The sequence below is a fragment of the Moschus berezovskii genome, chromosome 4 (genome assembly GCF_049115385.1).
Source record: "Moschus berezovskii isolate FMDL1 chromosome 4, NW_MosBer_1.0, whole genome shotgun sequence".
Lineage (NCBI taxonomy): Eukaryota > Metazoa > Chordata > Mammalia > Artiodactyla > Moschidae > Moschus > Moschus berezovskii.
Genome location: NC_142463.1, coordinates 32373811 through 32397862, shown reverse-complemented (window position 1 = coordinate 32397862; position 24052 = coordinate 32373811). Strand labels below are relative to the sequence as shown.

General features: G+C 42.9%; 1 protein-coding gene and 1 pseudogene across 3 annotated transcripts in view; one reads left to right on the top strand and one right to left on the bottom strand.

The window, feature by feature from the left end:
* Positions 1-24052, top strand: part of DAB1 (DAB adaptor protein 1) — a 476669-nt gene that overhangs the window by 49152 nt on the left and 403465 nt on the right. The gene's annotated exons all lie outside the window — the stretch shown is intronic.
* Positions 535-15611, bottom strand: LOC129540344 (small ribosomal subunit protein eS6 pseudogene; annotated as a pseudogene).

The window sequence follows — 24052 nt, the reverse complement described above, 5'->3', positions numbered from 1 at the left end:
TCCAGTGTAGGCAGAGTTATGGGGCTTTATTTATACCCATTTTGGCATTGAGAAAGACATTCAGACTTGAGGCTCCAGTTTCCCAGGATTTTCAACAAGGTTTTCAACTCTAAAATTCCTCTTATTTCTTTGATGACTGCATCCCTCTCATTTTTAGGCAGAGGTGGAGTGTTCCCAGTTTTTGTTTTGTTGCCAAACTTACCTTGGGACTGTGCATGATAACTTAATGGCTATTTCAATTGTTGGGATTACCTGGTGGTTCAGACTGTAAAGAATCTGCCTGCAATGAGGGAGACCAGGGTTTGATTCCCTGGATCGGGAAGATCCCCTGGAGAAGGGACTGGCAAGCCACTCCAGTATTCTTGTCTGGAGAGTCCCATGGACAGTGGAGCCTGGCAGGCTATAGTACATGGGGTTGCAAAGAGTCGGACATGGCTGAGTGACTGGCACACATATGTATGTTGTTAATTATTGGGAGACACTTGCCCTCTGGCAGAGGAGCTGCAGATATGCAGTGCCGGGATCGAATTCTCTTCAGTGATCTGGGGGTTTGTGCTGAACATCTTCCATTTGTCTCTCCGGGTCCTGCCTCCACTCGTCTCTGGGTCCTGGGAGGTGGACCTCTGTGGTTGAGTTAGCCTGCTTGTTCTCTGACTTCTGCTCTATTTTCCTGGTGGCAACGTTGGCAGGGGGCTGATGGAGGGCCCCGAGTAAAGGTGGGGACTTTTTCTCCGTCTCTCTCCCTTCAGGATCACTGCAAGCTGGTTGCTTGCTTCCATCACAGGTCACAGACCCGTAGAATGGTCTTCTCCACCCAGCCTCTAGGTATTAAGGTCTAATAACCGCTCTGCCTGTCCCTTCAGGCTTTGGAGTTGCAGTGGCTCCGCAGGAATGACTCCTAACCCTCCAGTCCTGCCCTGTCCCCTTTGGCTTCTCTGTAACCCTGCCTGCACCTTTATACCTAGTCATTTTATCAACCTCTTCTTTGGTCATCCCAGCTTGAGAAGGTCTTCTAGACTTTTCTGGGCCCTAACTGGTAGAAATTTCTGAGGTAACATAGCATCATCTGTTATTTTTGAGTCTTTGAGTCACTAAAAGGGAGGTCTCACTGGACAAAAGTCTTCTGCATTACCTTCTAGGTAGTTGCCTTTGCCTAACTTTCCAATACACCTTTGGTGGTAGCTAAAGTTGAAGACTATATATGTTAACATATAGATGCCTATGATTCTCAAATTTTATGTGGGTGCAAATAACCTGGAGAGCTTGTCAAAATTTCCAGTTACTGGATACCTCTCCCTAAAGACTCTGATTGTGTAGACAGGTAGTAGGGCTGGGATAGCTTCATTTGTAACAAAATCTGTGGGTGAATTTGATGTAGGTAGACCCTAGACCACTTCTGAGAAATACTTCCTTATATCAATAGACTGCTTATCAGTTTTTGGCCTTTTAACTCTGTCAGATTCCATAATCAAATTCATGTTTTGCAGGTGGACTTAACAAAATTCACTGAGATTCTGTGTTCTTGCAAGTGTGTATGCATGCATGCATTTGCTTAAGAAGGGAAATTTTATTGAAAAGAACATTAAGCGAGATAGCGCCCTATCTTGTCCCTTAATAAAACTAGTTGATGATGGTAATTTGTTAGTAGGCTTTGTGTTTTGATGAGTCTCTTTGTCTTAGAACAGTTTTCTCTTTTTCCCTCCACCTGTCCATTCACTCATTCATGACACATTTATTAAGCATCTATTATATGCCAGGCACATTGCTAGGTACCAGAGATTTAAAAAAAACCGTCCCTGTCTCCAAGAAGCTCACAAGTAGCTGAAAACAAACATGTAAGCAAATAGGTATTTTGTATTCATCGAACAGATATTCATTGAGCACCCAATATGTATACCAGGGATTGTTCTGGGCCCTGGGGATACAGTGGTGAGTAAAAGAGTCCAGTATCCCTGCGTTCATGCAGGGATGAACTTCTTGTATGAATCCTTGCAGTTCATACTAATCATCTAGCAGTAGACCATATGGTGAGAAACAAAGAATCGAATATTTCCTTACACCTAGAGGAGGCTAATGGACCTTTCCAAGCTAGAGCAGTGTAGGCATTATTCCACTAGGCAGTACAAGCTTCCCCGTGACAGTTCTCATCAGTGAGTAAGACCAGACCATACCAAAGCAGTGTGATACTCTGCGCATTGAGCCAATCACTGTAAATATCTGATGACAGATTACAGAAGCCCAGGGCTGGGAGTAGAAAGGCCTCAACCAGGGACTGCATACTTCAAAACTGCAGTGCTTTGCCATCAGCTCTGGCATAGCTGCCAGTATTTTTAAGAAAAGTAGCATATTTTCTGGGTTGGGTGGATATGAAAGACAGGACAGTGGAGTCATGAAGTGGGGATGCTGGGCTTTTTGTGTTTCTGTTGGATCACTTGTAGTCCATCCCTTCCCATGCCTTGTTGATTTCTCTGTTAGCACACTCGTCATGGTGTGTGACAGCTGTGTCCCTGCCTCCATGCTTATATAAACTCCCAAAAGACTGCAATCACAATCAGGTCATCTTTGTATTCCTGGAAGCTACAGAAGGTGGTGCACAAAATGTCAGTTGAATGAAGGAATAGATAAATGGATAGAACAGCTTCTTATTAAATATGCTGGGCACCGTATTAGATTCAAAGGAGATGAGAGTGAGTATATGCAGGTGGCTTCAGCCTGTGGTGGAAGCAGCCACTTATATCACTACTATGCAGGGTCCTGGAGAGTCATGACAGAGGGCCACAGGAGCTGCTGTCACCTCCGGGACAACCTAGTATGGTGGTTGAGAAGGGGAAGGGGCTGAGTGGTCCAGAGTTTGGACTCTGGAGCCAAGCAGCTTGGACTCAATACCTGCCTTGAACATTTGCTAGCTCTGGGACCTGGCCATATGGCGCATTCTTGTCTGTGCCTCAGTTTCCCTGTCTGAGCCTCAGTTTCCCTGTCTGACCAGCCACGTAGGGGTCTAGTAGGATGAAATGTGCAAATCTGTATAAAGAACTTAGTGCAGAACCTGGGTCAGAGTAAGCACAAAGGGTTTGGAAGTGTGACTGCTGTAGCCAGAATGTTGTGCTCTCCCCTCCCCCTGCCCTAGTTCATATTTGATCCCTAACTCCAATGTAGTATTTGGAGGTGGGACTTTTGGAGGTGCTTATTTGGTCATGAAATTAAAAGACGCTTACTCTTTGGAAGGAAAGTTATGACCAAACTAGAGAGCATATTAAAAAGCAGAGACATTACTTTGTCAATAAAGGTCCGTCTATTCAAGGCTATGGTTTTTCCAGCAGTCATGTATGGATATGAGACTTGGACTGTAAAGAAAGCTGAGCACAGAAGAATTGATGCTTTTGAACTGTGGTGTTGGAGAAGACTCTTGAGAGTCCCTCGGACTGCAAGGAGATCCAACCAGTCCATCCTAAAGGAAATCAGTCCTGGGTATTCATTGGAAGGACTGATGTTGAAGCTGCAACTCCAATATTTTGGCCACCTGATGTGAAGACTGACTCATTGGAAAAAACCCTGATGTTGGGAAAGATTGAAGGCAGGAGGAGAAGGGGACGACAGAGAATGAGATGGCTGGCTGGCATCACCGACTCAACAGACATGATGAGTAAACTCCTGGAGTTGGTGATGGACAGGGAGGCCTGGCATGCTGCAGTTCATGGGGTCGCAAAGAGTCGGTCACGACTGAGCAACTGAACTGAACTGATTTGGTCATGAGGGTGGAACCCTCACGAATGAGATAAGTGCCCTTACAAAGAGGTCCCAGAGAGATGTTCTTCCCCTTCTGCAGGTGAGGACATACTGTGGACAACTGCTTACAGAGTAGAAAGTGGACTCCATCAGATATTACATTGGCTGGTACCTTGAGCTTTCAGCTTCTAGAACTGTGAGAAATAAAATTCTGTTGTTCAAGCCACGCAGTCTGTAGTGCTGTGTCATAGCAGCCTGAGCAGACTAGGACAGGTGGCCTCTGTCATCAGGTGGATTCATGTCTCACCTTGGCAACTTTCTGGCTCTGTGGCCTGAGGCAAGGACATCACCTCAGTCTCTGCTACTCCTTAAGTGGTGCTCATAGTGTTGCGTGACTTCAAGGGCAGTTCTAGGGGTCAGCAGGCACCTGTGGGTCAACCACTTAACATGATGGTAAGGACTCAGCTGTGGTGGAGGAAGCAAGTGGGAGAAGAGGCAGCTACTTGCTTGCTTGGAGTGCTACTCTTAAGGTAAGCCCACGGGAACCCCATTGTCCCCATGTGTGCTTAACATGCTCAGTTGTGTCCGACTCTTTGCGACCCCACGGACTGTAGCCTGCCAGGAAGGCTTCTCTGTCCACGGAATCTTCCAGGCTAGAATACTTAAGTGTAGCCATTTCCTACTCCATGGTATCTTCCTGACCCAGGAGTTGAACCCGTGTCTCTTGTGTCTCCTGCACTGGTGGATTGTTTTCCACTAGCACCACCTGGGAAGCCCTGCATTGTCCCTATCAGCTGCCAAATGTGCCATCCTGCGGCACAGCCAAGGATAGACCAAAGGGTCTATCAGGGTGATGAAACAAGCTGTAAATGAAGGTACCATCATTTCAGATTAGTGTCTCCAAAACCAGGCAGAACCCTAAGACCTAGGACAGATAGGCAAGTCATAGCAGGACCAGCCACTAAAAGACGGGATACTGAGCCCTGTGAAAATTTAGGGAGGACTTTCAGCCTTCCAGCCTTACAGGGTGGGCTTGTAGCTACACCCCTGAAATGAGGCAGAGGCCCCCCAAGTGCTGGCTGTATATTAAAATTTATGTAGTAAATATTATGCACAGGCCAGTTCCAAAGCAATTACATCATCATCTAAGGGAATGCAACTTAGGTGATTTTTGAAAGATCCATAAGTGACTGTAATGTGCTGTCAGGATTGAGACCTACCCAGGCAGAACCTTCAGATGGCGCCAGGTTGTCCTATATGAGAGGAGAGGCCAAAGAGATGACAGGGGCAGGGACTGTGGAGGGAATCGGCCATATCTCTCAGAAAGGTTAAATCTCTTTGCAACTTAACACTTTCATTTTTTTCCCCCAAATAATACAGCTCTGAATTTAGGCAGTTTACTTTGGGATAAATTTCTTTTTATGTCAAATATTAGTAGAATGTTAGATTGTATGATCATTTCCTTCCATCAAAAGTTTGCTTTCCAGGCAAGAATTAATATGTTAATATAGATGTTTAAAATGAGTTAATAAAGGTTTACATGTTCTATCAGTGATTCATGCATCGAGATGACAAAACTTTGTACCGTTAGGTGATCCATGTTATAATGGCTTTGATGAAAATGCTTATCCATTCTTAGAGCTTTTTTGTTTCTTCTCTTGTTTACGTTCCTGTCAAAATATTTAGCCCTTTCATCAATAATAAAATAATCCATTTGTTCATTCATTCGACAGATGTTTACTGTTAAACTTTCTGTTTGTTAATTGGTTTATGTGTTTTAATTTGTCACGAGTATACTTAGCATGCCTGTGTCAACAAATTCAGATACCTGCAAAGGGACCTGCCTTCCTGGGCATGCCATAGTAAGGATTTTCAAGCCAGAATTGTACACTTCATTAAAAAGCACATACTGCTTTTTCCCCTTTGGGATATGCTTCCTGGAGGGGTCTGAAATAGGGTGGAAAAATTATATCCAGTTCTTCTTTAATAATCCTTTAAGTATCTTCTGATGTGCATTTCAGAATGGTGATGCAGATATAAAATTTGTAATGGGAAAAAATTGAACTTGAATTTTATAAGACCCAGCGATTATGTTCTTGAAATATGTTCATGTCTGTGCCAGTGTCAAGGGGAGCCACCCTCCCTGATTTATTCCGCTTGGACCAGAATTTGCGACTGCTGATTTCCTTTCAACCACTTTTGCTAATAGATTCAGGAAGTAATTTTCAGATGTGGAAACAGTAGCTCATAGATGATAAAATGTACAGCCTGGCAATTTGGAAAGGAGATAAACTTATTTAGTTTGGGAAGTTGAGATCTATTCAGACCACTCCACCTTGCTTTGCACTTGCACTGTTCTCTTTTATTTTCCAGAAGGAAATGGCAACCCACTCCAGTACTCTTGCCTGGAAAATCCCGTGAATGGAGGAGCCTGGTAGATAGTCCATGGGGTCACAAAGAGTCGGACACGACTAAGCAACTTCACTCACTTCATACTTTGTCACTGGAGAAGGAAGTGGCAACCCACTCCAGTACTCTTGCCTGGAAAATCCCATGGACAGAGAAGCCTGGTGGGCCATGGTACACAGGGTCGCAGAGAGTCGGACACGACTGAAGTGACTAAGCGCGCATGCTTTTATTTTCCATGAAATACAGGTGTTTGCAGCTAGGCCTGCAGGGTTGTACCAGGACTGTTTCTTTTAAACACACACTCTCTCTCTCTCTCTCTCTCTCTCTCTCTTCTTTCTCCCTGCTCGCCGTCCCTTCTCACTCCCAGGAAACTTTATATGCTCTTAACTGTTCACTTGGATTATCAGCCCAGCTATGTGTTGTTAAAATTTTATAGCTTCTGAGCATCATTAAGGGGTCATGGAAGCTGGTCAGAGGAGGCAGAGGGATGGAGCAAACAGACCAGCAGCTAAATGTGTCAATCAGTGGGCATCTTGATTTATCTGTAAGGTAGCCATGGAAGGGGAGAGAGATTGAATTTTGCTTGTAAAGGGGATGAACCAAGAAGTGTATTATACGTTCGTCTTAAAGGTCACATGTATGAGTGGAGAGAGTTCTTGAGGACAATATCATATTATTACAAGATAATCTGCCACACATACTGTGCATGTTGGCACTATGAAAGCAAAGTGATAGTTTCTTTTTTCTTTTCTTCTGTCTGGGCTCTTCAGCCTTGGGGGAAAAAAAAAATAGGAGCTTAGATGTATTATCTTGAAGGCAAGGGCTGTGAAAATCCTTTCAGGGAGCTTGTGTGCCAAAGCATGCTGTGTTAAGTCAGCCGGAGGTCATTACTGTTTTTATTAGGTGATTTTATTATAAATATGATTTGGGCCTCAGTCATAAGCAGGTCCTTTATTTGTGTTTCTGAACGTTCTGGTGGCTCCAAAGTGCTAAATTCCGAATTGGAATATTGATTGTCTGATGGTTGAATTACAGCCTTCTTCAAATCTTGAAGGAGGCCTCAGGGCCCATGTGTCTTTCTGGAGATAAGTTCTCATAACTGAGAGATGTAAGGCCTTACACAGTGAGTCCTACAAGGTGGAAAACCAAAGGCAGACTGGAGTACTGTTCTCCCCCTGGTAAATCAGGAGGTATTAAACACACCATTTTATGGCATGTATAAGAGAAATTGTCATAATTTGCAAATGTCCCTGAATTTCCTCTCGGGTAAGGCAGACATTAATGCAGCCTGCACATGTTTTATTTCCATGCAAATCCAACTGAATAGTTTTTTTTTTGATTCTTTAGATTTATTTTTTAAACTAAACCACAGGCATCTTTCTCAATTTTCCAATTCTATAAGTGCCCCTGAGTTTTAAAGTTTAACCCTAACATTTTTAGAATGGCCAAACATACTTTCATCGGGATTTCTCAATATCAGCATTGTGCTCAGTCATTCAGTCGTGTCTGACTCTTTGTGATCCCATGGACTGTAGCCCGCCAGCTCCTCTATCCATGGAATTTCCCAGCAAGAATACTGGACTGGGTTGCCAGTTCCTCCTCCAGGGGATCTTCCCAACTCAGGGATAAAATCTGCATCTCTTGAGTCTCCTGCATTAGCAGGTGGATTCTTTACCGCTGCACCACCCGGGCAGCCCTTCAGTCTTAGTACCATTGACGTTTTGTGCCAGATGATGTACAGTATAGGATGGTTTGCAGTATCCTTGGCCTATACCCAGTAGATGTCAGTAGCATCTCCTCCCACCATTCTGACAACCAAAAATGTCTTCAGATATTGTCCCCTGGGGGGTAAAGAGCCTCTGGTTGAGAATCACTGCCTTGAAGTGGTGTCCACTCAAAGCACTTCGACTTTCTAAACACAGAGCAAAGTGACATCTGAGAGTTTAAAAGGAGAGGCAAACTCAAATCCCAGGGATACAAACCCTTGTTCATATGTTGACTTTTCCTTGAGCAAGTGAGACCTGAGGGCAGGGCTGGCTGTGTGTTTTCTGTATCCCCATGGCCTGGGACTTCGAGGCAAGTAATGGGCCCCTGGGAAATACTTGCTGTATGAATAAGAAACCAATTACCTGTCTCTAAATATGTATTTAGCTTCCATAAGCATATTCTTTTATATATTTATGTATATGCATATGTATGTATTGTCCTTCTATAAAAACTTGGTTGAGAATTTTTTCTTTTTTCTTTTCTCTTCCAGCATCTAATGGCCAGCACATAGTAGATACTCAGTAGCTATAGGTTGCATGGCTACCTGGCATGTAAAAAATACATTGAAAAGATGAATTAACAAAACATCCATGGTCACATATCCATGGTCACATACCACCATAGATGCATTTTTGTGGCAATTACAGTAGTCTGAGGTTGGATGGGGGATGCTCCACAGATGAACACTTAAGAGGCCAGATACTTTGCCACCTTTGAACATTACATTCAGTGCCTTGGGGGCCCAGGCCCAGGGAGGCCTGTTGAATCTTTTTGAATCCGCACTGGCAAGATGGAGAATGTTATGGTTCAGTGGGGAATGAATTATTTCATTTTACACTCCCAGATCATCACAGCTTTGCATATAGCCGCTTCCCATTCCCAAAACTGCCCTGGTTGCCCTGCCAGAGTTGTGGCCAATCTCGACCATGTTGACTGTATTTCCAAGGACTACATTTAAAGTTATAAACGAGTCAGAGCATCACAACCATTCCCAAGATTGATGCTGAAACAGCACAAAAGTTTACTATTATTGGAAGGTATTTGAGATCACTTTTTAAGCTTTAGATTTAAATTTGTCCTGTGGGCTAGACTGGTACAGTGGTGTGATTTTTAAATGGGCCATAAAAAATATTTACAAGGTCCAGTGGATTTCTAGGTCGGGGCTCAAAGCTTGAGGAGGAAAGTGGAATCAAAGGCACTTCAGTTAAAATCAGAAAAGATGGTTGAAATGACCTGGTTCAGCCTTCTTGAGTTACAGATGAGGAAATTATTGGAGATGATATGACTTGTCCAAGGTCACAGATTTTTTTGCGGGAGGGGCGCTTGTCTTTTAAATGTATCTCACTCTTTCTCCCTACCCACCCCAGTAAAATTAGTCCGAGATTCTCATGCACAGATAAACAATGATTTTCCTAGATTGTTAAAACATAGATGTATTTGGACTCAGAAAATGATAATTTAAAAATAGTCAAGTGCAAATATTTTATTTTACTTTGTGAGTAAACTAGAGGTCCAGAGAAGGGGACCTTTGTTATTATTTATTTAAAAAGTTCTTGCCTGGAGAATCCCAGGGATGGGGGAGCCTGGTGGGCTTCCATCTATGGGGTCGCACAGAGTCGGACACGACTGAAGTGACTTAGCAGCAGCAAGCTGCAAGTTGAATCTAGGAGTCCTTTCTGTTGAGTTTTCCTTTGGCAAAGCATGCAACTTGATTATTATCTTATTTTGCACTCTTCTGATTAAAATCATTTGTTAGCTGATATTTCCTGGGCAGCTATTTATGCTGGACAACAAGACACAGAGGTTTTCAGGACGTGGCTTCTGCCTTTAGGAGCTCACATTTTGATGGAGAGACTGAGAAACGATTAGACAATGCCCGCTGGACATGATATTCAAGATAAGACTGTGTTTGGGGGCTATTAGTGGAAACTGGCAATGAAAGTTCTTGCTGGAGGTGACACAGACAGCCAGAGAATGTGAGGGTCACTGTAGGAGGAGTGGTGTTTATCACAGGGGCTGAGGGGAGCACTGAGCCAAAAAGAAAGCCTGAAAAGAGAGTTAATTAGCATAGTGTCATGCAAGAACAGACCTTGAGTCAAGACCTGGTTTCCTAACTTCTTAGTTGGAAATGATCCTGGTTCAGTCCTTCATTGATGTCACCCTCATTCTCCATAATGAGGATGCTCATTAATAATAACCCTTATTTTCCTCATACTCACATGTGGACTTGTTTGAGTGCTAGGTCCCCAGCCTTGTACATGGATGTTCATCCTGACCACACAAAGAACCCCCATGTTCCAGAGAGGGAACTTTCCCAGTAGGTTCAGAGCTGTCCATGATTTCATCTCAAGCCTAAACCCAGAGCCAAGCTTAGAACCTGTTATGGCTCCAACTATAAGACTCTTATGAGGATTCAGTGCGCTAATACCATTACAGGAAAATGTATGCCATTTGTTTTGTATAATAACATTCCCTCTGTGTCCACTTGGTAGGCCCTTGCTTGGAGGCATATGTGTGCATCACTTGTATTTCTTATCCACAAATTTTCTATTCATGATGGATGAGTAAAATATGGAAAAGGAAAATATTTATTTAGAATATCAAGTTCTTGGTCCTGGAAAGGGAAAATATTTCTTTCTGACTTTCTGATTCCTTCTTCTTAAGTAATCCCCTGACTTTATATTTATTATCTTGATATTTTTTAAATTTTATTTTAAATTAATTTTTATTGGAGTATAGTTACTTTACAATATTAGTTTCTATTGTACAACAAAGTGAATCAGCTATGTATACACATATATCCCCTCTTCTTTGGATTTTCTCCCCATTTAAGTCACCACAGAGCATTGAGTAGAAGTCCTTGTGCTATACAGTAGGTGCTCATTAATTAATCTAGTTTATACATAGTATTAGTAGTGTATATATTGCCAATTGCAATCTCCCAATTCATCCCACCAACCTCCTTCCTCCCATGGTATCCATACATTTGTTCTCTACCTGTGTCTCTATTTCTGCTTTGCAAGTAAATTCATCTGTCTCATTTTTCTAGATTCCACATATAAGCTATATTATGTGATATTTGTTTTTCTGACACTTCACTGTGTATGACAGTCTCTAAGTCTGTTCACATCTCTACAAATGGTACTTTTGTTTCTTTTTATGGCTGAATATTATTCTACCGTGTGTATATATTTCATCTTCTTTATGCATTTCTCTGTTAATGGGTTTTTAGCTTGCTTCCATGTCGTGGTTATTATAAATAGCACTTCAATGAACTTTGGGGTCCCTGTATCTTTCTGAATTGTGGTTTTCTCTGGGTATATGCCTCGGAGTGGGATTGCCAGCATATGGTAGTTCTGTTGTTAGTTTAGTTTTCTTTTTTTTTTTTACTGTTCTTTATAGCGGGTGTATCAATTTACATTTCCACCAACAGTGTAAGAGGGTTCCCTTTTCTCCACACCCTCTCCAGCATTTATTGTTTGTAGATTTTTTGATAATGGCCATTCTGACCATAGTGAGCCGATACCTCACTGTAGTTTTAATTCACTTTTCTCTAATGCTTAGTCACGTTGAGCGTCTTTTCGTTTGTTTGTGGCCATTTCTATGTCTTCGGCCTAGGTACCAACCGCAGGGGAAGGGCTCGATCTCTTTCCTCCCCTTCTCTCATCCCACGGTTTGAGTTCTTACTTCCATTGATTAAGCTCTTGCTCTCTGCCAGCCACTTTGATACATCATCATAGCATTCATAGCAGGAATGAGAACATCAAGGCCTGGAGAGGTTGCCTGACTTGCTGCTAGCAAGCAGAAAAGGTAGTGTGCAACGCAGGGTCTGTCTCTCTCCATCATGCCAACTTTAACCATTAAGCAATATTGTCTGTCCTCAATTCTTCGGGGAAAATTTTCTGCCACTAGGATGAAGCAAATGTAATATTTACTTTTCTACGGTCACAAGCGGAAAAGGCAATGGCACCCCACTCCCGTGTTCTTGCCTGGAGAATCTCAGGGATGGGGGAGCCTAGTGGGCTGCCATCTATGGGGTCGCACAGAGTTGGACACTACTGAAGCGACTTAGGAGCTAAGCTATTTCCTTTCAATCCCTATTCAGCTGTCCCCTACCATAAAGTGTGACTTTTTCTTAATGTGTTTCTGATATCAGCCTTTGGCTAGTTTGTGGAGGTGAGAGGAAAAATGCCTCTTGGGTGTGTTTGCCCATATGCAATGGAAAGACACGTGCATGGCGTGATACTTAAGACGTGAACTTACAAGGTTTCTTTGGGTAGCTGCATTTTGGGGAGCTTTTGTTGTTTTGCTGACTTGAATCTCACTGCAGTGTGCTGACACAGATGTGGCTGCTTTCATTTTACAGAGGTGGAGATGGAAACATGCAAATATAAACTGACACCAGTCCTAGAATCTTTGAAAAACTGATGCCCACTCCCAGTAGGTCTCTGAACACACGTGTTGCTCAGGTCCCAAACATGTAAGACATCTAGCACTGATTGGAAACTGTCTTTCACACTCCAGGGCTCTTGCTTTTTTCCAGGGTACCATTTTATGTGAGCTTTGTATAGTCATTTTACATTTCTGCACTTCATTCTTCCCATCTCTTCTAAGAGATTCTCAGAATAGTGATGGGGGTTAAAAACACAGATGCTGGAGTCAACAGCCTGGATCCTTGCTTTTTTGCTCCCCAGCTGTGTGATGGTGGATAAATTCCATCATTTGGAATCTTAGTTTTTGAAGTGAGGATAATGACAATACTAATCTAATGATATATCTATCAAGATGAAATAATTTACGTAGATATAATGCTTACAATAGTATCTTCCATATGATGAGCTCTTTCTATATGTATTAACTACTATAATTATGAATTGGCATTATTTACCATTCAAACATTTCATAAGCCACTACTGTGTGCCAGACACCGTGCTGGATAGTAGGTTCCTGGCATCCCTTTCAGCCCTGACGTTCCATGATGGATGTAAACAGCCAGACCCTCCATCACTGGTGGAAGCATTGTATGGTTCGCTTCAGGGGACATTCTGACTCTCTGCTTACAAATTGTTATGTGTGAAATGAAAAATGCATTTAGCTATTACTTTCTTTTACCCATCTTGTTCACGTAGGTGGATTGTATTTTACTACCTAATTAAGAGTAATGGGGAAAAAATGGAAGGGAGCACATTTGTAGCTGATGTGTGGGTTGAAGTTTCCTGAGCTGAGAAACAAACTCATAAACAAGAGAGACAATAGCGCTATGTAAATGGGAAAATCCATGGATAGCAGCACACTGAGTGATGCCGTTTTGCTATTTTGGGGCCGGGAGAAGGAGAGCATGAACGTATTTGCACATAGTGACCTTGGTCCTGCAAAGAGCTGCTCACATTTGGATATGAAAATTATTTTCACCCTCTCATATTAGCATCATCCTATCTTTCTGCACACCTTTCCACTGCTGCACAAATCGGAGATTAAGTCCGGGACCTCATGCAAGCCAGATCAGAAGAGGATAAACTGGAGAGGCTTAGCCTGTTTCCTCCCTTTGGGAACTAGCACGTGAACACCAGTTTCGCCTTGCCTCCAGTTTATAGAATTTAGCCACGCATACTGGAAAGAGCCTGTTACTTTAGGGTTAGATTATGACTCCTGCTCTTTTAATTATATATTCCTCGCCACCCTTGAGTAAGACATCTTTCTGAGGCTCTTGCCTTCTTGGGAGTATGGGGCACAGAATTAGACTTGACCTGATATCCTGTAAAGAAAGCTGAGTGCCGAAGAATTGATGCTTTTGAACTGTGGTGTTGGAGAAGACTCTTGAGAGACCCTTGGACTGCAAGGAGATCCAACCAGTCCATCCTAAAATAGATCAGTTCTGGATGTTCACTGGAAGGACTGGTGTTGAAGCTGAAACTCCAATACTTTGGCCACCTGATGCAAAGAGCTGACTCATTTGAAAAGACCCTGATGCTGGGAAAGATTGAAGGCAGGAGGAGAAGGGGACGGCAGAGGATGAGATGGTTGGATAGCATCACCGACTCAATGGATGAGTTTGAGTAGACTCCAGGAGTTGGTGATGGACAGGGAGGCCTGGCATGCTGCAGTCCATGGGGTCTCAGAGAGTCGGACACGACTGAGTGACTGAACTGAACTGATATCCAAAGCCTGGTATAGCCATGCTCTTTGCAGACAAAGAGACCCCACCTGACCCGTGGCCGCTCCTCTTTACTGCACTGCTCAGAACTCCAGTTTCCTCTTTTGCTAATTGAGCACAGTATTAGCTGTGTCTCCAGGCTGTTGCAGGGTCTAATGGTGTATCATGTGTTCAGTTGGAATGTAGTAGTCCATTTAAATTAAAATGTTGGGCCCTCTTAGACCTGTTTCTTTTTCATGAAATGCAGAATATGTGCAAAAAAGTTTATGACCTCATATGTGGGCAATTAATGAACAATAAGCAAATAAAAATAAAATGAAACCCCAGGTACCCACTCCCCAGGCCACGAAAGAGAACACTATAAATCACTCGAAACTCCCTAAGATCTTCTTGATAGCATCCCCCTGCCTACTCCCCAGGTAACTTCTAGCTTGAATTTCATGTCAATCATTTCTTTGGTGTCTTTTCATAGGTCTCCCTAAACAATTTGTATTTGATTTCATTTTTCTGGCTTTGAACTTTACATAAATGTAATCTTACTGAAAAACACTTTGGTTTTGCATTGTATTTTCAAAATTTCTTGCTATCAATGCATGTAGCTATAGTTCTTTAATCTTTGTGCTGTATAGTATTCTGTTCCTAGGATACCTCTCTATCTAACCTAGTAATGGAGTCATTTAGTTAGTTCCCACATTTTTTACTGTTATGAAATATGTTGTTATAAATATTCTTCTATCCCTTTGATTTTGAAGCTGAAAAGGTCTTTCCAGATGGTTTGTTTCTTTTTGATGTCTGATCTTATTTGTTACTCTTAGAATATGGCGTTTTTGACTGGACTCAGACTTAAAGGTAGAAGCTCTCAGAGAGGACAGCCTGCATGTCTTGGGAACCTGTTCTTGGTATTTTCCTTTGGCCTGCTTCATTCTTCTGATGCAAAGTTTAGTGCATTTTTCAGCCTCTTCCTTGTTTTTCTTAGCATGCTGTTTCTTCAGAGCAATAGGCCAACTTTTGTGTTGCAGAACAGACGCTGAATCTCGGGTGCTTTGGTTCTAGGTTCCTTACCTTCATTGTTTAGGGGCTTTCTCACAGCATACTGGCAGACCTCATCTTCTTTAGAGAGATTAGAAAGTCTGTGGATTCTGCTAGCTCCTTTGGGCCCCAGGCCATGAGGCATAACAGTATCAGTGAGTCCAAAAATATCCCTCTGCCCCTTTTTAATGATGATCAAATTGAGAACATTCAGATTGGCCCCCGCAGGACAGCCCCGTATAGACTGGCACTGTCTCTCCAGTCCTCCTTGGTCTGTAACAGGAATGCCCCTTACTCAGTAGTGGGTGGACTCAGCCATGGGTCAAGACACCCTGCTTCATTGGGAAACCTTGTTTGTGGTTCCCACCACTAATTCAGATCACAGAAACCTTCCATTCTTCACTGGAACGTCCACAGCAACTTCTGTGGCCATGCACATCTCATGAAAGGTATAACGTTTTCATTCATTGTCCACTTCAATGAGTTTCTGGCAGCCAGTGGGCGGGAAAGCGATGTTCAGCTTCATCCTGAAGCAGCCGACCACCTCCGAGGCACCGTGAAAAAGAGCTAGACAGCTTTTTTTAAAAATAAAAATGCGGCACTTTGTTATTTGTGGCTGCACTGGGTCTTCATTGCTGTATGCGGGTTTTCTCTAGTTGCAGCGTGTGGGGGTCATTCTTCATTGCAACGTGCAGTCTTCTCATTGCAGTGGTTTCAGTAGCTGTGGCTCACGGGCTTAGCGGCCCTGCAGCATGTGGGTTCTTCCCAGATCAGGGATCAAACCAGTATCACCTGCATTGGTAGGTGGATTCTTAATGACTGGACCACCAGAGGAGCCTGAAACAGTTTATTCTTCTATCTTAGTTGTTTTCCATATCAGACAGCTGAGGCCTAAGAGAGCAGGGCGAGTCACCAAGGTTCCGCAGCTAGTGAATGGCAGTCGGGGCCCATCACCCAGGTCTCTTGTCCAGTTTGGCTGATGGCTGTGGTAAAGCCCCATGTCTGATAGTTCGCCTTTTGATTTTAAGCAATTTCCCATACTTTTGATATTATAATTTTGGAAGTTTTATTTGGGAGAGCTCTTTAAGACTCCTAGAAATATGCTGGCGTTTGCTGTTGAGATGGTTTTTCTCCCCGTCTCTGAAGTTGGAGCTGTGCTGGCCTCTGTCCCATTAATGCTGGCTTTGGGCACACCCCATGGCTATGGACCTGTCATAAGCTTCTACCCCTTCAGCAATGAGAGCCTCTGAGACATGTTTCAATCAGGGAAGGAATCAAAATAGACCCAAGATGGCCAGGGGGAAAAACTGCTGAGGAAAGAGGGATCTGATTCCTTACAAGGCACTTTCTTAGGAAATATCCCTTTACTATAAATAGGAATGGATATTCAATTTTAGGCCCCCTTTAAAAAAAAAAAGCTCTCTAGGACCAAAATTAGATTGGAGGTTGATGGAATGAATATAGGATGGGGTGATTCTGTGCTGAGACACGTCTGAAAGTTTGAGCAGCTGGTGCGGTGGAACAGCTGAGCCGCAAACAAATAGCAGCTGATTTTAGCACTTCTTATTTCAAGATGGTCTGGTTTGTTAACTCCAGCATTCGACTTACTGGTAAGCTCTGTTCTCGGAGCCCCTCAGCGTCTCATCCCTCTCTGCTACCTGTAAACTGTGCTACCTTGGTCAAGTGATGCCTTTTTCTGGGCTTCAGCATCCTGCATCCTGTCGTGGAAAGAGTAGCCTGTGTTTGTTAAGAGCTTGTCATGTGCCAGGAATCATGCCAAGCACTCTGTGTGGATCACCTCATTTAGTTTTCACAATAACACTATCAGACAAGACCTTTTATGTTTATTGTATATGGACAAAATTGAGCACAGAAAATTGTGTTGCATTCAGCACATCGATCCCAATGAAACAGGGAATTGTCCTGGGAGAGATCTGTTTGGGCCTCTGTCCCTCATACTTGTTTTGGGCTTTTTTTTTTTTTTTCTTTGCTGTCTGTCTGTTTGTATTTTGGCCATGCCACATGGCTTGCAAGATCTTAGTTCCCTGTCCAGGGATTGAACCTGGACCCTCAGCAGTTGGCGTGTGAAGTCCTAACTACTGGACCACCAGGGAATTCCCTATCCCTCATACTTTGTGTGTTCTAGGCGTCCCCCTTTCCACAAGGCCCTTCACATCTGACACCTGGCCATCACCATCTATCTGTCAGCTGTGGAACCACGGAGAAGAATTTGGTTGGAATTCTGAGTTTGTGATTTGCATTTGTTTAGAGAGAATGCCCAAGTTTCCTGTCTCCCTCTCATGAAGATCTTTCACCCCAGAAAGTGTAAAAATCGCTGACTTCATGTGAAAGTCACTAAGACAACAAACCACTGCAGTCAACCATTTGAAGACAAGGAAATAGACTTTTCTTATGAATGAATACATTTTCAAAGGCTTATATTGATTACTTTTTAATGATCTGACCAAATATTCTGAAGTCCTACAAACACAATGGAAATTCACTGTAAGGAATGTATCTTCAAACTCAGAGTAGTAAACTGTTTTGTGAGTTAAACTGTGTATGCACAGTCATGTCCAATTCTCTGCAACCCATGCACTGCAGCCCACCAGGCTCCTCAGTCCTTGGGATTTCTCAGGTAAGAATACTGGAGTGGGTTGCCAGTTCCTCCTCCAGGGGATCTTCCCAACCCAGGGATCGAACCCAGGTCTCCTGTACCTCCTGCACTGGCAGGTGGATTCTTTACCACTGAGATACCTGGGTCTTTTCCAGTGAATCAGTTCTTCACATCAGGTGGTCCAAAGTACTGGAACTTCAGCTTCAGCCTCAGTCCTTCCAATGAATAGTCAGGACTGATTTCCTTTAGGATGGACTGGTTTGGTCTCCTTGCAGTCCAAGGACTCTCAAAGAGTCTTCTCTAGCACCACAGTCCAAAAGCATCAATTCTTCAGCACTCAGCTCTATTTGTGGCCCAACTCTCACATCCATACATGGCTACTGGAAAAACCAGAATTTTGACTGTGTGGATCACAATAAACTGTGGAAAATTCTGAAAGAGATGGGAATACCAGACCACCTGACCTGCCTCTTGAGAAACCTGTATGCAGGTCAGGAAGCAACAGTCAGAACTGTACATGGAACAACAGACTGGTTCCAAATAGGAAAAGGAGTACGTCAAGGCTGTATATTGTCACCTTGCTTATTTAACTTATATGCAGAGTACATCATGAGGAACACTGGGCTGGAAGAAGCACAAGCTGGAATCAAGATTGCTGGGAGAAATATCAATAACCTCAGATATGCAGATGACACCACCCTTATGGCAGAAAGTGAAGAGGAACTCAAAAGCCTCTTGATGAAAGTGAAAGAGGAGAGTGAAAAGGTTGGCTTGAAGCTCAACATTCAGAAAACAAAGATCATGGCATCTGGTCCCATCACTTCATGGGAAATAGATGGAAAAATAGTGGAAACAGTGTCAGACTTTATTTTTTGGGGCTCCAAAATCACTGCGGATGCTGATTGCAGCCATGAAATTAAAAGACACTTTCGCAGAAGGCAATGGCAAGCCACTTCAGTACTCTTGCCTAGAAAGTCACATGGACAGAGGAGCCTGGTGGGCTGCAGTCCATGGGGTCGCTACTAGTCAGACACGACTGAGCGACTTCACTTTCACTTTTCACTTTCACACATTGGAGAAGGAAATGGCAACCCACTCCAGTGTTCTTGCCTGGAGAGTCCCAGGGACGGCAGAGCCTGGTCGGCTGTCGTCTGTGGGGTCTCACAGAGTCGGACATGACTAAAGTGACTTAGCAGCAGCAGTAGCAGCAGCACTCCTTGGAAGGAAAGTTATGACCAACCTAGATAGTATATTAAGAAGCAGAGACATTACTTTGCCAACCAAGGTCCGTCTAATCAAGGCTATGGTTTTTCCAGTGGTCATGTACGGATGTGAGAGTTGGACTGTGAAGAAGGCTGATCGCTGAAGAATTGATGCTTTTGAACTGTGGTGCTGGAGAAGACTCTTTAGAGTCCCTTGTACTGCAAGGAGATCCAGCCAGTCCATTCTAGGGGGGATTAATCCTGGTGTTCATTGGAAGGGCTGATGCTGAAACTCCAATATTTTGGCCACCTCATGCGACGAGTTGACTCACTGGAAAAGACTCTGATGCTGGGAAGGATTGGGGGCAGGAGGAGAAGGGGATGACAGAGAATGAGATGGCTGGATGGCATCACTGACTCTATGGACATGAGTTTGAGTGAACTCCGGGAGTTGATGATGGACAGGGAGGCCTGGCGTGCTGTGATTCATGGGGTCGCAGAGAGTCGGACACGACTGAGCGACTGAACTGAACTGATGTTAGTCACAGCTTTTCTTCCAAGGATCAAGTGTCTTTTAATTTCATGGCTGCTGTCACCAGCTGCAGTGATCTTGGATCCCAAGAAAATGATGTCTGTCATTGTTTTTGTTGTTTCCCCATCTATTTGCCTTGAAGTGATGGGACTGGATGCCATGATGTTAGTTTTTTGAATGTTGAGTTTTAAGCCAGCTTTTTCACTCTCCTTTTTCACTTTCATCAAGAGGCTCTTTAGTTCTTCTTCGCTTTCTGCCATAAGCTTGGTGTCATCTGCTTATCTGAGGTTATTGATATATATCCTGGTAGTGTTGATTCCAGCATGTGCTTCTTCCAGTCCAGCATTTCACATGATGTACTCTGCATATAAGTTAAATAAGCAGGGTGACAATATACAGCCTTCATCTACTCCTCCCCAATTTGGAACCAGTCTTTTGTTCCATGTCCAGTTCTAACTGTTGCTTCTTGACCTGCTTTCTCAGGAGGCAGGTAAGGTGGTCTGTTATTCCCATCTCTTGAAGAATTTTCCACAGTTTGTTGTGGTCCACACAATCAAAGGCTTTGGCATAGTCAATAAAGCAGAAATAGATGTTTTTCTGGAACTCTCTTGCTTTTTCTATGATCCAGTGGATTTTGGCAATTTGATCTCTGGTTTCTCTGCCTTTTCTAAATCCAGCTTGACCATCTGAAAGTTTCTGAGTCACATACTGTTGAAGCCTAGCTTGGAGAATTTTGAGCATTACTTTGCTAACATGTGAGATGAGTGCAATTGTGCGGTAGTTTGAGCATTCTTTGGCGTTGCTCTTCTTTGGGACTGGAATGAAAACTGACCTTTTCCAGTCCTGTGGCCACTGCTGAGTTTTCCAAATTTGCTGGCATATTGAGTGCAGCCCTTTAATAGCATCATCCTTTAGGATTTGAAAAAGCTCAGTTGGAATTTCATCGCCTCCACTAGCTTTGTTCATAGTGATGCTTCTTAAGGCCCACTTGACTTCACACTCCAGGATGTCTGGTTCTAGGTGAGTTCACACCATCATGGTTTTCTGGGTCATTAAGATCTTTTTGCATAGTATTTTTGTGAATTCTTGCCACCTCTTCTTAATATTGTTACTGTTTAATAGTAATAATAATCAATACTAACAATGGTTTGCATTTATTGAGCACATATTATATTTGGCTCTCTTTTTAGGACTCTACATGAATTAACTAATATAGTTACTAGAACTGCAGTTTGAAGTAGGTACCAAACTACTTTGTTCGTTTTACAGAGAAGAGAATTGAGGTGCAGAGAGCTTAAGGATTTGTCCAAGGTAAATCTGAGACCAGGCAAGAATGTGTCGCATTAACTCTGATGGCAGGTATCTAATACAGAGCAAGTTAACACAGTCACTCTTTAGATGACCTTCATTATAATTCCTTAACTCTGAGACTTTTGCCTCTTCCTGAAATGAAAGGTCTAAGAGGAAGGAATCAAACATTGCTTAAATGCCTAACAGGGGACAAGCGTTTTTATGTATGTTATTGGCTCTTCAGTACTGTTCCATGCCTATGTTTATTGTGGCACATTTTGGTTGTTGTAGGTTTACGTGTTTGACTTTCTCTTAGGCTCTGAGCTATTCACTTATCTCTGAATTGGTGACCTTTTGCTGTAGTTAACAAGCCACCCCCAAATTTCAGTTGTTATTCAGGTCAGCTGTAGCTCTGCTCAGCTTAGTCCCAAGAGCCTGGTCATTCCAGAAACCCAGGCTCTGAGGTTCTTATGGCAAAACCTGAAATGCCAAAGTCTGCATTGACCAACATTACGTGCCTTTAAGGTTTCTGCCTAGTTGGACTGCACATTATGTTTATCATATCCTCATTGGTCAGACTAGGAATGCCACTTGGGCAGGGAGCATCCTCTGTCTGCCTTGAGGTGCTGGCAGTCATGTGGCAAAGGGCAAGGATGAATAAACCCCTCACTGGGAAGGGCACAGGCAGTTGGGATCATCGTGCAGTGTACTATCATCTGAATGATCTTGGGTGAACAACTGTCTTTTATTCAAGAGAAAACTGAAGCCTGGAGATAACTGTGTATGTGCTCAATTACAGAATTCTGTGACTTGAGCAAGTTTTGCTGATTCCATGTGCATTCTTGTACCCCATCTGGTTTCCAACGTCATCTCTTTCTGCTCTGAAATGTATATTCTTGGGCCACACTGAGTTTTATGTAATTTATCAAGCAATGTGTACATTCATAATCTGTGACTTGGTGTATAACGTTCTGTCTGTAATTGCATTTTCCTCTTTCTATCCTGATAAATGCTCATTCTTTTCCTGAATGTTCAGGGCCTCTGTAAGCATCACTTGCTTCTCCTAGACTTTGCGGGGGGAGCCTCTTCACTCTTCTTTGGTTTCCTCTCTTACCTCGGTGCTATGTCTTTGCGTTTTAGTTGTTCGTGGACTTCTCTCTTTCCTCAGTCAGGCTGAGATTTTCTGGGCTGCTTTTTAGCTGTGGGTCCTTACAACAGTACAGAGAAGGGGCTGTAAATGTGCTTTGAGATAATGAATAGATGAAATTTTCCTGCCTAAGAACGACACTTGTCTTTGTGGGTCAGTAGTCTTGAAGTTCACGTCTACATCAAGTAGGTTGGATTTACATCATCTAGGACAAAAGGCCTAGGAAATTGGTCCACTATCATGACTTACATGTATTCCAGCTGCATATTGTTCTTTCTTTTAAAACTCGGCAGTTTTTAGACGTGTTTCCACGTTGAGTGATTTTTATCCCTCCATTTTCTGGTCTAAAACAGGCACCAATTATTCTCTTTAATTAAGTGGTTTTATGTTATTAATTGTTTCTAACTTACAGAAGTCCCACGAGACCCTTTATATGTTTCCAAATGAAGCCAGGAAGAAAAGTGCATTAATTATACACACAAACTCCTTTTTGCGAATTAAATATGATGCACAGTGAACATGAAATGGCTCACCCTCCTGGGCTGTCAATCTTGTCATTAGTGATGGCTTGTATTAGTAGTATTGACATGGGCTTATCCAAATTGGATTCTGCAAAGAGTCATTTTAATTTTGCACAAATGTGAAAAGATGAAGTAGTTTGACGTACCTTTTTTTCTTAACTCCCTCCGTTGCCAAGTGATTGGAGCTTCTCTGGTTGTGATACCAACTTCATATTTTATAGTGCTTGTAAAACACCAGATGTTTCCTTATCAGGCCACAGAGCAACTGTAGGTGAGTCTCACAGGTGGAGATATTGACATTCTGCAGTTAAATCAGGTCATGCCTCTTAAGGCTGCAACCAGAAAGGGGCAGATCCTTTCGAGTTATTCATGTTTTTAAATATTTCTCTGAGCAGGGATAGGAACAGAGTTATGTCTAAGTCCTTTTCCGATCATTTTCAGTGGGCAGCAAAAAGGAATTATTCGTATTGTTTGGGCACCAGTTCTGTTCTAAGATGTGAAAGTGAAAACGTTAGTTGCTCAGTCCTGTCCGACTCTTTGCAACCCCCATGGACTGCAGCCCGCCAGGCTTCTCTGTCCATGGGATTCTCCAGGCAAGAATACTGGAGTGGGTTGCCATTTCCTTATCCAGGGTATCTTCCCGACCCAGTGATCGAACCCAGGTCTCCCGTATTGCAGGCAGATTCTTTACTGTCTAAGCCATCAGGGAATCCCCTCTTAAGATATATTGATGAGAAAATACATTTTTTGAACACATTATGTGCCAGGTGCTGTTCTAAGTGATTCACAGGACTGGCTCAGTTGATCCTGAGGTGATCCTTAGTTGATCCTACACTGTGAGGTAGGGTTATTATCATCCTAATGCTTAGTTGAGGCAGAGTGGGATTAAGGCACTCTCTTAAGGTCACACAGCTAGAAAGTGGCAGAGTTGAGATTCAAGCCCAGAAGTTGGGCACTAGATCCCAGGCTCTTAGCTCTGCATCTTAGTGCGTCCCCAGCAGTGATATCATACCCTTCTATTAAGGTGCATATGATCCCCTGCATGAGGCAGTCAGAAATTCAAAGCAATATTATACGTGGCTGTGGTTACTGGATGATGATGCCGTGGAAGATAATCATCAGTCCCCCAGGAGGCATGGATATAGGATTCTAGGACTGTTGTTGGCCACCGCTGAGTTTTTGTCTTGAAACTGCATTGTTTGAAAAGTACATTACATTTCCAAGGCTTCTTTCTTTCTGAAACGAGCTTGTTGTGGTGTTTAGAATACTCTAGGGAAATGACTGACCATCTGACCTTAAAAAAAAAAAAAAAGAAACCCTCAGGTTGATTGTCGCTGATGCGATTCACTTGAGGACCTGTGTGTGCTCAGTGATTAAGACCCTGAAGATCTTCCCTGGGAATTGTTTATCCACAAAACCAGAAAACAGTTGTTGAAGTTTATTGAGGACTTACTATAGGTCAGTCACCATTCTAAGTTCTTTACACAATTTTTTATTATAACTGCTTTAAAGATAGATGTTTCACCTGCATTCTGCTGGGAATTGAGTATGAGTGAGTTTGAGCTATGTGCCTACTTTAAAGGCAAAGTCTTCCCTTGAAATAAAATGTTGAGATGATTGAGTTTCACTGTCTCTGAAAAGATCATATTATTCAACGA